Source organism: Lithobates pipiens, unplaced genomic scaffold, assembly GCF_037356315.1.
Source record: "Lithobates pipiens isolate NorthernLeopardFrog02 unplaced genomic scaffold, aLitPip1_a1.2 Scaffold_3, whole genome shotgun sequence".
NCBI lineage: Eukaryota > Metazoa > Chordata > Amphibia > Anura > Ranidae > Lithobates > Lithobates pipiens.
Window position 1 is genome coordinate 84432211 of NW_027507790.1, and position 12922 is coordinate 84445132.

Below are 12922 nucleotides of genomic sequence, written 5' to 3' on the forward strand. Positions count from 1 at the left end.
AGCCTTTACAACCACTTTAAGCATAGCTTTTGAGCATCCACTAAACTTGTAGGATCCTATTTGTAGCCCTGATTGATGCCTAACAGTTTCTCTAAACACCATCTAATTTTTTAAATGTTAAAATTGAACTAAAAATAAGCTTCAACGGTCCAACATCCCTCGTTGGCATCTTCTCCCTGGCTTCTTCCAGGTGCCAGTCTTCAGCCCACTTGATTGGTTAGTGTGGGATTACATAACTCCTGAGCATGTGCAGGAGTGCATAAAGAGCCTGCCTGCAAAATAAGTAGAAAAACATTTTTATTCCAAACATATTGTACATATATATATATATACATATACATATATAATATATGTACATATATACACTGTGTGTGTGTGTGTGTGTGTGTGTGTGTGTGTGTGTGTATATATATATTTGAACAGAGTCATACTGAATAGAAGAGGCGACAAAGACAAATGAAAGTCACAAAAATGCAATTTTTCCACATGAACTTGACAAATAGAATAAACCATGTGATTTTGTAAGCAATTAAATAATGCAACAAAACATTTAAAACATTATACAATTTGTCAAGAATAAGAAAATGGTATTCTCCTGGGAGGGGTGCATGCAGGTGAGTGAGGGAGATAGCCACCTGATTCCCCTGCTCCATGCCGTCAGACCGGTAAATCTTGGCTACTGAAGTACAGCCTGCACTCCGGCACCTACTGTCTACCCCACGCTGCTCTGTAACATCAATGGCTCCTGGCGGTTATGTACCACTCGATAAAAAAAATGCCAGAAACACTGCCAACAGTCCAAATCCTTTCCAACCTCAGGGAAAGGCAAAAGGAAAATGGCTCCTGAACCTCCAGAGTCATTTTTCTATGGACTTGGTAAGTCCTCTGAATTTAGGCTCTGATGCCCTACTCACCAGATTTCGTTCCATTGTGCGGGACTGGATCACTCAGGCCTCCCTCAAACTTTCCTCTGACCTTGTGAAAGGTCTTAAATAGATAGGCCACTGCATAAATCAATTATAACAGCGTATGGACTTAGCAACCACTGTGCTTGAAGGCCATGAGGAAGAGGTCGATAAAATGTTAGCTGAATTGGAGGCCATGCGAGACAAGTTGGAGGATGCTGGAAATAGGGCCCGCAGAGATAATCTCTGCATTTGCGGAGTCCCAGAAACCATTACTGATTTTCAGGGTACAGTAACTGCTTTCCTTCAAGAACTGGCACCTAAGATGCCTTTTTTTGTGGCTGGAATTTAATCGCTTTCACAGATCTCTTGCCCCCAAGCCATCAGAGAGCCCCCCAAGAGATATCATCATTAAGTTCCATTACTACTGCACTAAAGAGAGACTCCTCCAGTCTGCGAGGGAACAGCTAGATCTCTCCTTCCAAGGCAACTCTCTTCAGCTATTTGCGGACCTCTCTCCAGTATCCATTGCTAGATGTCGGGACCTGAACCCTATCTCCTGAGTCCTGCAAACTCAAGAGATCAAGTATATTACCTTTAAACACTTATTCTCGCACCCGGGTCGCCAGTTCCACTCTTCTCCTTCCGACCTGAGACACCACTTCCAAGAACTGCAGCTGGATCTGCCGCCTTCTCAAGGAGAAGCTTCATCTTCATCCTAGGCCCAGATCATCCCAGCCCCCTTGCCAAATGTCCCAGCACCCTCAGAAGTCAACATGCCTGTCATCAACTAATGCAACACGGTGTGAATCTGGGAGCAATAAAAAAGGCACGCGTGGGGTTCCTTGGCATCAGAAGTCACAACCTGGCTCACAGGCTCTGCATAATCTGCAGGCCAAACGATTCAAAGGTGGCCCTAAGGGCTGATGGGGCTTGCTTCACATCATTTTTATTATTCATCTTCCATTTCCAATTCATTTATATCTTATTTCCTGTTCTCGCTTTGCAACTAAGATTTGTAATCCTCTGCACCTGCATTTTAAGTGCCTCCTCCTGTGCATGGCCTATATATATATATATCAGTCTTTGTTGTTGTCCCACTTGCTTGATGAAGGAGCTTGACTGTCAAAAGATCTCAGCCTGTACTCTCACGAAACCGGTCGCACCCACCTCATGATGTCATCTCTCTCCGCCGGCGCTCCAGACTTTGTTCTGCTTTGAATTGCGCTCCACGGCCGGCGTCTGTGCCACTTCCTGGCCTCTAGCGGCTACAGCGCCTCAACTTGATGGACTGTCAGATGACCACATCCATGCTCAGCTTTTAAAGTGATTGAATGCTCATACATCACATTCAAAATGTGAGTTGCCTGTATTAAATAAGTTTTTATAGTTAAAGTGTATGTTATCTCTACACCCAGAGGTGCCTCTTCGTTTGCTTTTTTTCACAGACTTTGAAACATGTTTTTTCTCCTTCACTGATGGCAGCCCTGGATATGGAGCGCCTGGTTTTAAATGCTTTCCTGTTTGTTCTACTGGACAGTAGCTTTTATATTTATAATCATACGGATCTTAACATAATATGGACTCTCATTTATATAATTGGATTTTTGGTTTCAACTGGTGAGAGACTGGTGGACATTGGGAAAAATCTTTTGACCCTGTTTTTGTGCATTTACTGTATTGGGCTTTAATGACCCATAGCTGCTCTTTGTTGAAGTCCCACCAGAGAGGCACCCTGCTTTGGATAAATGTCCCTCGAAAAAAAAAAAAAGCTCCCTCACTGGATGCAAAAAAAATGTCATATTCTTTACAAAGTCATGACCTGGTAGATATCTGGAGAGAGCTCCATCTCTTGGGCAAAGACTATACCCTTTATTCCCTCCCCCACCATTACCACTTCGGAATTGACCATATGTTTGTTCTGCGGAAGCATCTTTTAGTTGTGTCCCGCCTCGATCCTAGCAGCACTTTGGTCAGTCCATGACCCAGTTGTAGTCTTATGTCACTCACTACTGTGTAAGCCTCAATATTCTCCCTGGGTCATGAATGCCTCGCTCTTGTCTTTTAAAAAAAATCCTCACTGACCTCAACCAGGCCTCAGCAGACTATTTCTGTCTTAAAACCGGGTCTGTCTCTTCCCCTGTGACCCTCTGGGAAGCATACAGAGTGGCTCTTAGGGGACATGTAATTCAATTGGTAATGTAATTCAATTGGTGTCAAAACGTAAGTGGGAATGCTTATCAGTACGGCGCACCTTGGAAACACGCCTAGAATCCCTATCTACAATTTTTAAACAATCTCCTACTCTGGCTAACCGCAAATTGTTAGACCAGGCTCACATAGAACTTGACCTATGTTTAACTGATGAGGCAGAATGCAAACTAAGCTGGGCCCGCTAGAAATGGTATGCCAAAGTGAACAGACCTAACTCAAACAGTACAACTTCACAGCACATGGCCCATAACCGATCTTTGGTGACAATGTTATTGTCTCTTGATATGAATAAAGCCTTTGACACCTTGTCCTGGCCTTACCTAATGACTGTGCTCTGCTACTTCAGTTTTGGATTATCATTTCTGAGATGGATATTGGAACTATATGATTCCCCCCAGGCTAAAGTCAAATATTGCGGTTTTGAAACGTCTTTTCCCCATCAGGAGGGGAACTCAACAAGGTTATCCACCCTGCCGCTTCTATTTATCTGGACATTATTAGCTCTGCTCCTAGGGGCATCTGCTATTTTTTTATTTTTTTTGCTCCTAAACAACCCCCTATGTTAGCCTAAGTGTCCATGCCCACATGGGCATTTAGAGGCAGGAAAAAAAAAAACAGTTTCAGCACATCCAGATGCAGCAGCGTTTTGGTAGAAGAAAACATTTGATGCCTGTAAACGCATGTGCATTTCTAAACATGCGTTGACGCTTGTTACATTTAGCATCGGAGCTTAAATTCATTTCAGTGGTCAGAATAAATTAATATTCTGGCCAATAAAATGAATTAACACCCAAGCAATTGACGCTTCTATACACATTGCACATCTAGGAGGGATAGCAAAATGTACAGTGTGCATAAGGCCTTATTTTGCCTTTTTTTTTTTCTCTGCTTCTTTACAACTCTGAATAATTAATTTGCTCCACTAGGTGGTGCTTACTGATAAAAGCTAAATGTGGTTGGTAGTTATTCAATTTCTGCAGTGCTAACATACTTTGCAATGAGAAACCGCGGAAAAAGTAACATTACTTTCTGGTCCATTGGCACTTTTGCACCTTCACCCTATCTTACCCTGTTTCCCCTAAAATAAGACCTAGTGTGATTGTCGGTGATAGCTGCAATAAAAGCCCTACCCCCCCCAAATAAGCCCTAGTTAAAGTCCTTGTAGGTCTTCTTTTCAGGGTAGGGCTTATTTTTGAGGAAACAGGGTAGGGCTTATTTGGGTGGTAGGGCTTATATTGCAGCCAACACCGACAATCAGGCTAGGTCTTATTTTAGGGGAAACAGGGTAGATGTACAAGCAAACAAAACAGAGAGAAGACAGTTCTCCCAAGGACGATGAGGATACTGTGATTCATTAATAAATGTATTGAATAGCAAAATCCACATTAATCAAAAGTGACAAAACAGAATCTACTGTAGGTGTTATCCACAGATAAATTAAAAAGACAATATTGTTGTGTTAAAATAGGGGGCGCAGCTGCACATACACACTATGCTCACCAACACATACTCTCATATGCACCAATAAATCATTATAATTATACCTACAATTTAATAGAACTCAATAAGCATATGGCAACTTATAGGTGTTTGGTGGCAATTCAGCGCAGTCAAACACGAACAGGCAGTTCAGTAATCTGAAACCGGGTAATAGAGCACAGTCCACAGTTACTTCATGAATACTACTGATCCCTTCTATAAAGATTAAAGGTTAGCCTTGTTTAATGAAAAACTGAAATGCGGAGTGTAGATAATGACTGTAAGTATAGTCAGGGAACAGTCAAACACAGTCACTATACATGGATCTCCTCAGCCAAGCAAAGCAGGGAAGGTAGGATGGGGAGGAAAAGCAGGAGCAAAGCATCATAATAGATTTAGATGCGTGTCCATTCCCTGGCTGCTTCCCGCTACCTCTACCCATCAGTATAGATCGATCCCCATCTGAGATAAGCAATCCGGTCTAAAGATCCACTGTGCACGTTGCATGCTACAATGAGCACTCCAAACGGCTGTGTATTGAAAATCCCGCCGTGTACACTCCGCTGGCTCCCGCCATTCAGTCAACGCTGGTGCAGTCAGCTGACACTTCCCCAGGCAACGCAAGATGTACAAGCCTCTAAGTCCAGGAATAACATGATATCAAAATTAAGCTCTGATCACGTTTAAAGCGGTTCTGCACCTAAAATAAAAATATTAAAAGCCAGCAGCTACTAATATTGCAGCTGCTGACTTTTAATAAAATCACACTTACCTGTCCCAGGGTCCAGCGATGTTGGCAGCAGGTGACGAGCGATCGCTCGTCTCGCTGCTGCCCCCGCCGCCATCCTCTGTCAGGGAATCGGGAAGTGAAGCATTACAGGACCTGGGTGCAGAAAAATGGCAGCAGGTGCTCTGGACTGATGAGTTAAAATGTGAAAAATTTTACTGTATCAAGAGGCAGTTTATTAGCGAAGGGCTGGAGAGCGGTACAATGAGTGTCTGCAGGCAACAGCGAAACATTGTGGAGGTTGCTTGCAAGTCACTGGTCTTCAGGTCCCAGGAGAGGTAGCATGTTAACCGTGGAAAGCTGGCTGTGACTCCTTGCGGCTTCAAAGCTGGCTTCGCACTGTTTATGTGCGAGCCAGGCTGCTCCCTGTGAATGGTGCCGCAGCCTCCTGTGACGTGTCCCAAAAGGTTGCGGGCAGAGAGTGGGGGCTGAACTTCTGCTAGGATTGCTTAGGCAGGTGGTAAGGCAGACTTCTGAGAAACATTTGGCAACCTCTTCTGTAGTAACAAGGTCAAAAGAGGAAACTATTGAATGTGGTTTTGTACAGCGTATGTTAAGTGGTGTATATATATCTGTGTAGTGGAGATTCACGAATTGCGTCAACCTTGTTTTTGAAATGATTGGCAATTTCTTGAGCAGTGAGCGAGTTACTAGGAGGGGGTGAACAAAGGAGAGTAAAAGGGGTTGTAAACCCTATGCATTAAGGTGGAAAAAAAACATCTGTCACTAACCGCCCCCCCCCCCCCCCAATAGCGTCCTGCCAGCCCTGAGGGCTTTCACACTGGAGAAATAGCGGCGGCTCTTTCAGGGCGCTATTTTTAGCGCTGTAGCGCCTGCAAAATGCCCCAGTGTGAAAGGGGTCTTAGTATGTGTATGTATGAATGGGAGTTGGTGACTTAAAATTGTTAGCTCCTTTGAGGGCAGGGACTGATGTGAATGTAGATGTAAAGCGCTGCGTAAATTGACAGCGCTATATATGTACCTTAAATAATAGTAAGAGGAGCAAGTGCATCCAGTGAAGATGAGTGAACTGTTGTAGACAGAAGTCGGGACAGGGGTGACGTTTTATCATTGAGGAGGTCAGTAGCAGAAAAGAGAGGAGATTAAAGTGGCAGAGGTTTCTATGGGTAATTGTTTGCTAGGTGGAAGGATAGATGGTTGAAGATGGACACTGTGAAAGTGATGATGGTGAGAGCTGAGAGAGTACAGTATAGGTGAACAGCTTTGTCTAGATTTAGGGTTTCCATGCTTGTTATGTAACGGAATTTGGCATTTTCTGTGTATAACACAGATTATTTCTTTTTTCCCCACATTCATCACATCTATGAAGCCTGTATATGATACTGTCAGATAACTGCTATTCAGGTAATTCTACATGCATTTTTCCATGGCAGGCAGCAGCCATGTTTTTGCAAGAGAAAACTTTTTCCTGGCGCCAACATGGCAGCATACATGAGGTAAGGGTTATCCTTTTTCCCTTCAGTGTGCTGCCATGGATTGGCGCCAGGAAAGGCAAATTATGAGGTAAGGAAGATACAATTTTCCGTTTGCCTGACACCAACATGAGAGCATACTGAGGGGAAAAACGAGGGGAGCCCTCTCCTCATGTATGCTGCCAGGCTGACGTCCATTATGAGGTATGTGTGGTACAATTTTCTGTTCTATTTAAAACATATCGAGAGCAGACCGTTGCTAAGATTATTTAATATATACTGAATAGCTGTGTGCTAATTTTGTATGGAAGTATATACTTTGAAGCTATAGGGCGTGTGTATTGGGGTGACTCGGTGAGCCTTTCCCTTGTACCAAGCTGTCATGCCCCCAGTACATGAGGATCGCTCGTACCCAGGACTGTCTCTGTCCGGACCAGATGAGCATCAGTCAGCAGCAAGTGCAGAGTTAACCGCCCACTTCGCCTCCAAACAGAGTGATTGGGCCAATCAGAGGGGCTCTTACATGCGCGCACATCTGGGCCATTCACAGGCACGCTATGAGCGGGGAGAGGATGGCCGGACGGCACAGTGGGGGAAGTGTGGGCCGGCCAATCCTGCGGCGACTCTCATGAACTGCTGGAACCGCTGCCCTGCCACTGTCTGCTCTTCTGTGTGAGCCGCTGCCAGTCATCTGGGAGGCAGGTAAGAGCCCAGACTAGTCCATCACACGGCATGGACTGAGCGCTGACCCTGTCCATCATCACATCCTCCTCATAGACTGCTAGATGAGGAGCACCATGACATGTATACATGGGCACATGGCTCACCGAGGACAGGGGTGCTCCGACATCTGGCAGCCTCCAGTCTTGTCTTACCATTGATATAGCTGTTGTGTGCTGAAGGATTCACTGCCATTTCTTTATCAGAAAGGAAATCGCTTTATGCCATGATGACAGTTCCTTGCGACCATTGTATGTGATTTGTATTGGCACCTATATGATGCTTGTTGCACAACATTTCTAAGACACTCTTGTTGCTTGCTTTTATTGACAGCCATTCTCATCCAGAGTCTCAGAGTTTGGTAGGGCTACCCTGAGCTCTCATCAGGTGGGGGCTGCAGGGTTCCAGGGACAACGCCACCTGGCAGAGTCAGTGGCATGATACCATTGAACTTCAAGGAGGTAATTCTTTCTACTGACCACCATAGAATTGACATTCCTCCCACTTATCACCAGTGTAAGGTTGGCATTCTTCCCCCTGACTGCCAATGTAAGGAGGGCATTCTTCCCCCCTCACCTCCAATGTAAGGAGGGCATTCTTCCCCCCTCACCTCCAATGTAAGGAGGGCATTCTTCCCCCTGACCGCCAGTGTTAGGAGGACATTCTTCCCCCTGACCGCCAGTGTTAGGAGGACATTCTTCCCCCTGACCGCCAGTGTTAGGAGGACATTCTTCCCCCTGACCGCCAGTGTTAGGAGGACATTCTTCCCCCTGACCGCCAATGTAAGGAGGACATTCTTCCCCCCTGACCGCCAGTGTTAGGAGGACATTCTTCCCCCTGACCGCCAATGTAAGGAGGACATTCTTCCCCCCTGACCGCCAATGTTAGGAGGACATTCTTCCCCCCTGACCACCAGTGTTAGGAGGACATTCTTCCCCCCTGACCGCCAGTGTTAGGAGCACATTCTTCCCCCCTGACCGCCAGTGTTAGGAGCACATTCTTCCCCCCTGACCGCCAGTGTTAGGAGCACATTCTTCCCCCCTGACCGCCAGTGTTAGGAGCACATTCTTCCCCCCTGACCGCCAGTGTTAGGAGCACATTCTTCCCCCTGACCGCCAATGTAAGGAGGACATTCTTCCCCCTGACCGCCAGTGTTAGGAGGACATTCTTCCCCCTGACCGCCAATGTAAGGAGGACATTCTTCCCCCCTGACCGCCAGTGTTAGGAGGACATTCTTCCCCCTGACCGCCAGTGTAAGGAGGACATTCTTCCCCCTGACCGCCAATGTAAGGAGGACATTCTTCCCCCTGACCGCCAATGTAAGGAGGACATTCTTCCCCCTGACCGCCAGTGTAAGGAGGACATTCTTCCCCCTGACCGCCAATGTAAGGAGGATATTCTTCCCCCTGACCGCCAGTGTAAGGAGGGCATTCTTCCCCCTGACCGCCAATGTAAGAAGGACATTCTTCCCCCTGACCGCCAGTGTAAGGAGGGCATTCTTCCCCCTGACCGCCAATGTAAGGAGGACATTCTTCCCCCTGACCGCCAGTGTAAGGAGGACATTCTTCCCCCTGACCGCCAGTGTAAGGAGGACATTCTTCCCCCTGACCGCCAATGTAAGGGGGACAGTCTTCCCCCTGACCGCCAATGTAAGGGGGACATTCTTCACCCTGACCTCCAATGTAAGGGGGACATTCTTTGCCCTGACCGCCAATGTAAGGAGGACATTCTTCCCCCTGACCGCCAGTGTAAAGAGGGCATTCTTCCCCCTGACCGCCAATGTAAGGAGGACATTCTTCCCCCTGACCGCCAGTGTAAGGAGGACATTCTTCCCCCTGACCGCCAATGTAAGGGGGACAGTCTTCCCCCTGACCGCCAATGTAAGGGGGACAGTCTTCCCCCTGACCGCCAATGTAAGGAGGACATTCTTCACCCTGACCTCCAATGTAAGGGGGACATTCTTTGCCCTGACCGCCAATGTAAGGAAGACTTTCTTCCCCCTGACCACTTCCCACTGATTAATGTAAGTTGGACATTCTTCACACTGACTACTTATATACGAGTTCATTTTTTTCCACTGAACACTTCTGTACATAGACTTGAATGAAGTGTCATTTTGAGCCACTTCAATAAAGTTAAAGCAGAGCTAAACCCTCCTGTCCTTTGCAGCCAAGGACGCTGCCATCTTAGCCCCTTTTTGTTTGATCTGCAGATGCCATGGTGCTGCACATGTAATTAGTTATGACTCCAGAAATTTGATGGGTTGACTGGGCAGTTGAGAGCACAGGTAACTGTAACGGTTATCATTTATGGCATGCCTTGAATGTTACTGTTTTGGCAAAGCGATGGCTTTATTTCCACTTAAGGCTCGGTTCAAGCCTATGCATTTTTTTTTATACTTTTTTTTTGGCGAAACACACCACAGTCCATTTAACATGGTTTCCTATGGGAAACTGTCACATCTATGCTTTTTTTTTTTCAGCCTCTGCATTTTTGTAAACGGTCAAGGACTTTTTTAAGCGCAAATGGTACATTTTTGGTTCAATAGACTTCAAAATAGACACTGCAGAAAAGCATGTAGTGTTTTTTGAGGTATTTTTGATGTGTTTTTGGCGTGTTTTGTGTTTTTAATCTGCCCAACAACAAATTGGTAAAAAAAATAATCCTAAATGCATCAAAAAAGCATGTGAAAAAATGCAAAACGCATCGAAAAAAAACTGCAGAAACTGATCAGAAGCAAGCTGTATAGGTGTAAACCGAGCCTTACTGTTTCCCAAAAGAAGGAATACCTGCAATGATAACTGTTACAGAACTAGTGTGGCTACGTTCCCAACTGAAGGAAGGTTTAGTTCCACTTTAAACAGAAAGAAAAAAGGTAAACCGTATATTGTAGCAATGCAAAGCACCACCCCTACACAATGCGCACCAATTCTTTTGTAGTGCGCACTGGTGTGAACAAGCCCTCACACTAGCCTCATACAATTGGCTTATTTAAAGCAGTTGTAAACCACTGAATAATACAAAAAAAACTGTAAGGCAAGGACATGTTGTGCTAGTATGCACAGTATACTAGCACATTATGAAATACCTTAGAAGCCCCTATGACGGGCTGGCTGACCTCTTCCCCTGGTGTTTATTCTGGGTTGGGGGGCTCTGGCGCAGTGCGTGGCCAGAGGTGCAATGACATCACTCCTGCAAATGCCCATGGGAGCCGCTGATTTCATTAAGTTTGATTGTGCTAGTGTATGCTACCTTCTGGGGTAAGTGTAACTTTACATAGAATGTTTTGAGTGGAGTGATTTAGGGTTTATTTTACCGTTGTTTCTTTTTTGAGAGTTCAACTTCTTTGCACAGATTCTGAAAGTCTGGCACCTTCGCCGATAATGTAATTGGCTGCAATTGTGCAAGTGTAGGAGATATTCACAGTACCTACAGGTAAGCCTTATTATCGGCTTACCTGTAGGTACACATGGTGTAACTGAGTTTACAACTACTTTAAAGTGGTTCTAAAGGCAGAAGTTTTTTTTTTATCTTAATGCATTTCGGCTCTGGCCAATCACAGCATCGAAGCCTGCAAAACCCAGAAATGACTCTGGGAGACATGTCACTGGTCAGTGCAATGTGCTGGGACCGCTGTGCATACTAGCTCATTATGCCTTTGTCTTGCAGGTTTTTTTGGTGGGTTTACAACCACTTAAAGATAAAACTTCTGCCTTTAAGGGTCAGCAGCTACAAATACTATAGCCGGTGACTTAAATATCAGATTCTTAAACTGTGGGTCCCCGGTGCCGCCATCTTGTATTCAGGAAGATGGATGTGACTTTCTGATGAATCACAGCTTGGCTCCCCACTGAGCATGCATGCAAACGTGTGGTGCAGTCAGACTGGTCTTGCAGCCTCCTGGTACATTATTGTCCCGCCAAGGAGGTGGGGACAGGACAAGCAATGTTATTCTTACCCAGACAAGAATTGAGGAAGTAGGAACTGTAAAAAAAAAAAAAAACCCTCATAAGTGTTGGGGGTGGGAAGAAGGATTAGTGGTACTTTTGCTTGAAGGTCCTCTTTATAGCTGAGCAATACTTGCCTTCTCTCTGGTGCTGCAACATCCTGCACCTCCCTGCTGACCACTGACATCTTCAGCCCGGCAGCTTCCAGGTATTGCTACCCCTGCACTGTACAGTGAGATGTATTGACATCTTGGTGTACAGTGGGGACAGGCAGGTAAGCAACTTTAATGCTGAAGAGTCAAGGTATGTTTCTTCTGCATTAAAGTGGTTCTAAAACAAATACTTTTTGCTATTTTTCATTTAGGTAAAAAAATGTTTTGCTACTCGCTGTCCCCCAACAAACACTTACTTGAGTTGAGTCCTGTATCGATCCAGTGCTGTGCCCAGCTGCAGTTCTTCTCCTCTATCTTTCTCATCCCACAGGAGGATTGGGCAGAAGCGGGAGCCATTGGCTCCCGCTGCTGTCAAGCAAATCCTGTGAGCAGAGTGGAGGAGGGACGGAACCAAGCTGCACTGTGTTTGTCTATGGACACACACACCACAGCTTGGAAGCAAGCCCATGCATCTGCCCTAATAGCAAGTGGTTTGCAATGGGGGCAGACTCAGAAGAGGATAACAGGCAGGGGACCCCAGAAGAGGAGGTTGGTGGCCGCTCTGTGAAATGCAATTGCATATAGTGGGTGAGTATTTCTTATTTTAATTTTAAAGTTCCACTTTAAGCTTTGAAAATGAAATACACAAGGCTGATTTGTTGCTATGTACAGCTGGTCTAAACTTGATAAAGTCGCCCCCCCCCCCACATGTTTTGGGGTGGCGTGTGTAAAAAACACTGATTAATTAGGTAGCCCATTGAATTAAATGGGATTATTAAACACGCTGCATGGTAACATATGTAACATGCGCCTACTTATGTGCGTGCTGTCACACAGGCAAAGGTGTGAACCTGGGCTTAACAAACCTTATGCTTCCCAGACCACATTCTCCTGTGTTTAAATGTTCTCATGTTTACATGTGTTCAGATGTGATCAGAGTGTCTAATCTGCCCCTGGACACAGAATTCTGTTTTCTCACAGGGAGAATTCTACCATTTATAATTATTATATGCGTTTAGAAATGCCCTATGACCACATATATGTCATTGCTCATGTGAATGAGGCCCTATGGAAAAGCTCTTCCACTACAAGACTTGTGAAGATTTTATTTTTAAATCCCAGAAAGCTGCACGGATACATCCGCTAGGTTTGTGGGATACGCGGAGATCGTTCGCACTTCCGAGCCTGCTCCTCGCAGTATTATCGCTGTGAACTTTGCTGGCCAGGTTATCAGTTGCTAGGAGCCGGCAGCGTGCTAGAGGTGGGTGATGCTGATGGGGTTGGG

General features: G+C 45.5%; 1 protein-coding gene across 2 annotated transcripts in view; it reads left to right on the forward strand.

Moving 5' to 3' along the window:
* Positions 1–7373: 7373 nt before the first annotated feature.
* The window catches only part of CAMKK2 (calcium/calmodulin dependent protein kinase kinase 2), a 190314-nt gene continuing 184765 nt past the window's right edge, over positions 7374–12922 (forward strand). For both annotated transcript variants that reach the window (XM_077461985.1, XM_077461983.1), the window contains exon 1: positions 7374–7520. The gene's annotated coding sequence lies outside the window, so the exon portion shown is untranslated. The remainder of the gene's footprint in view (positions 7521–12922) is intronic.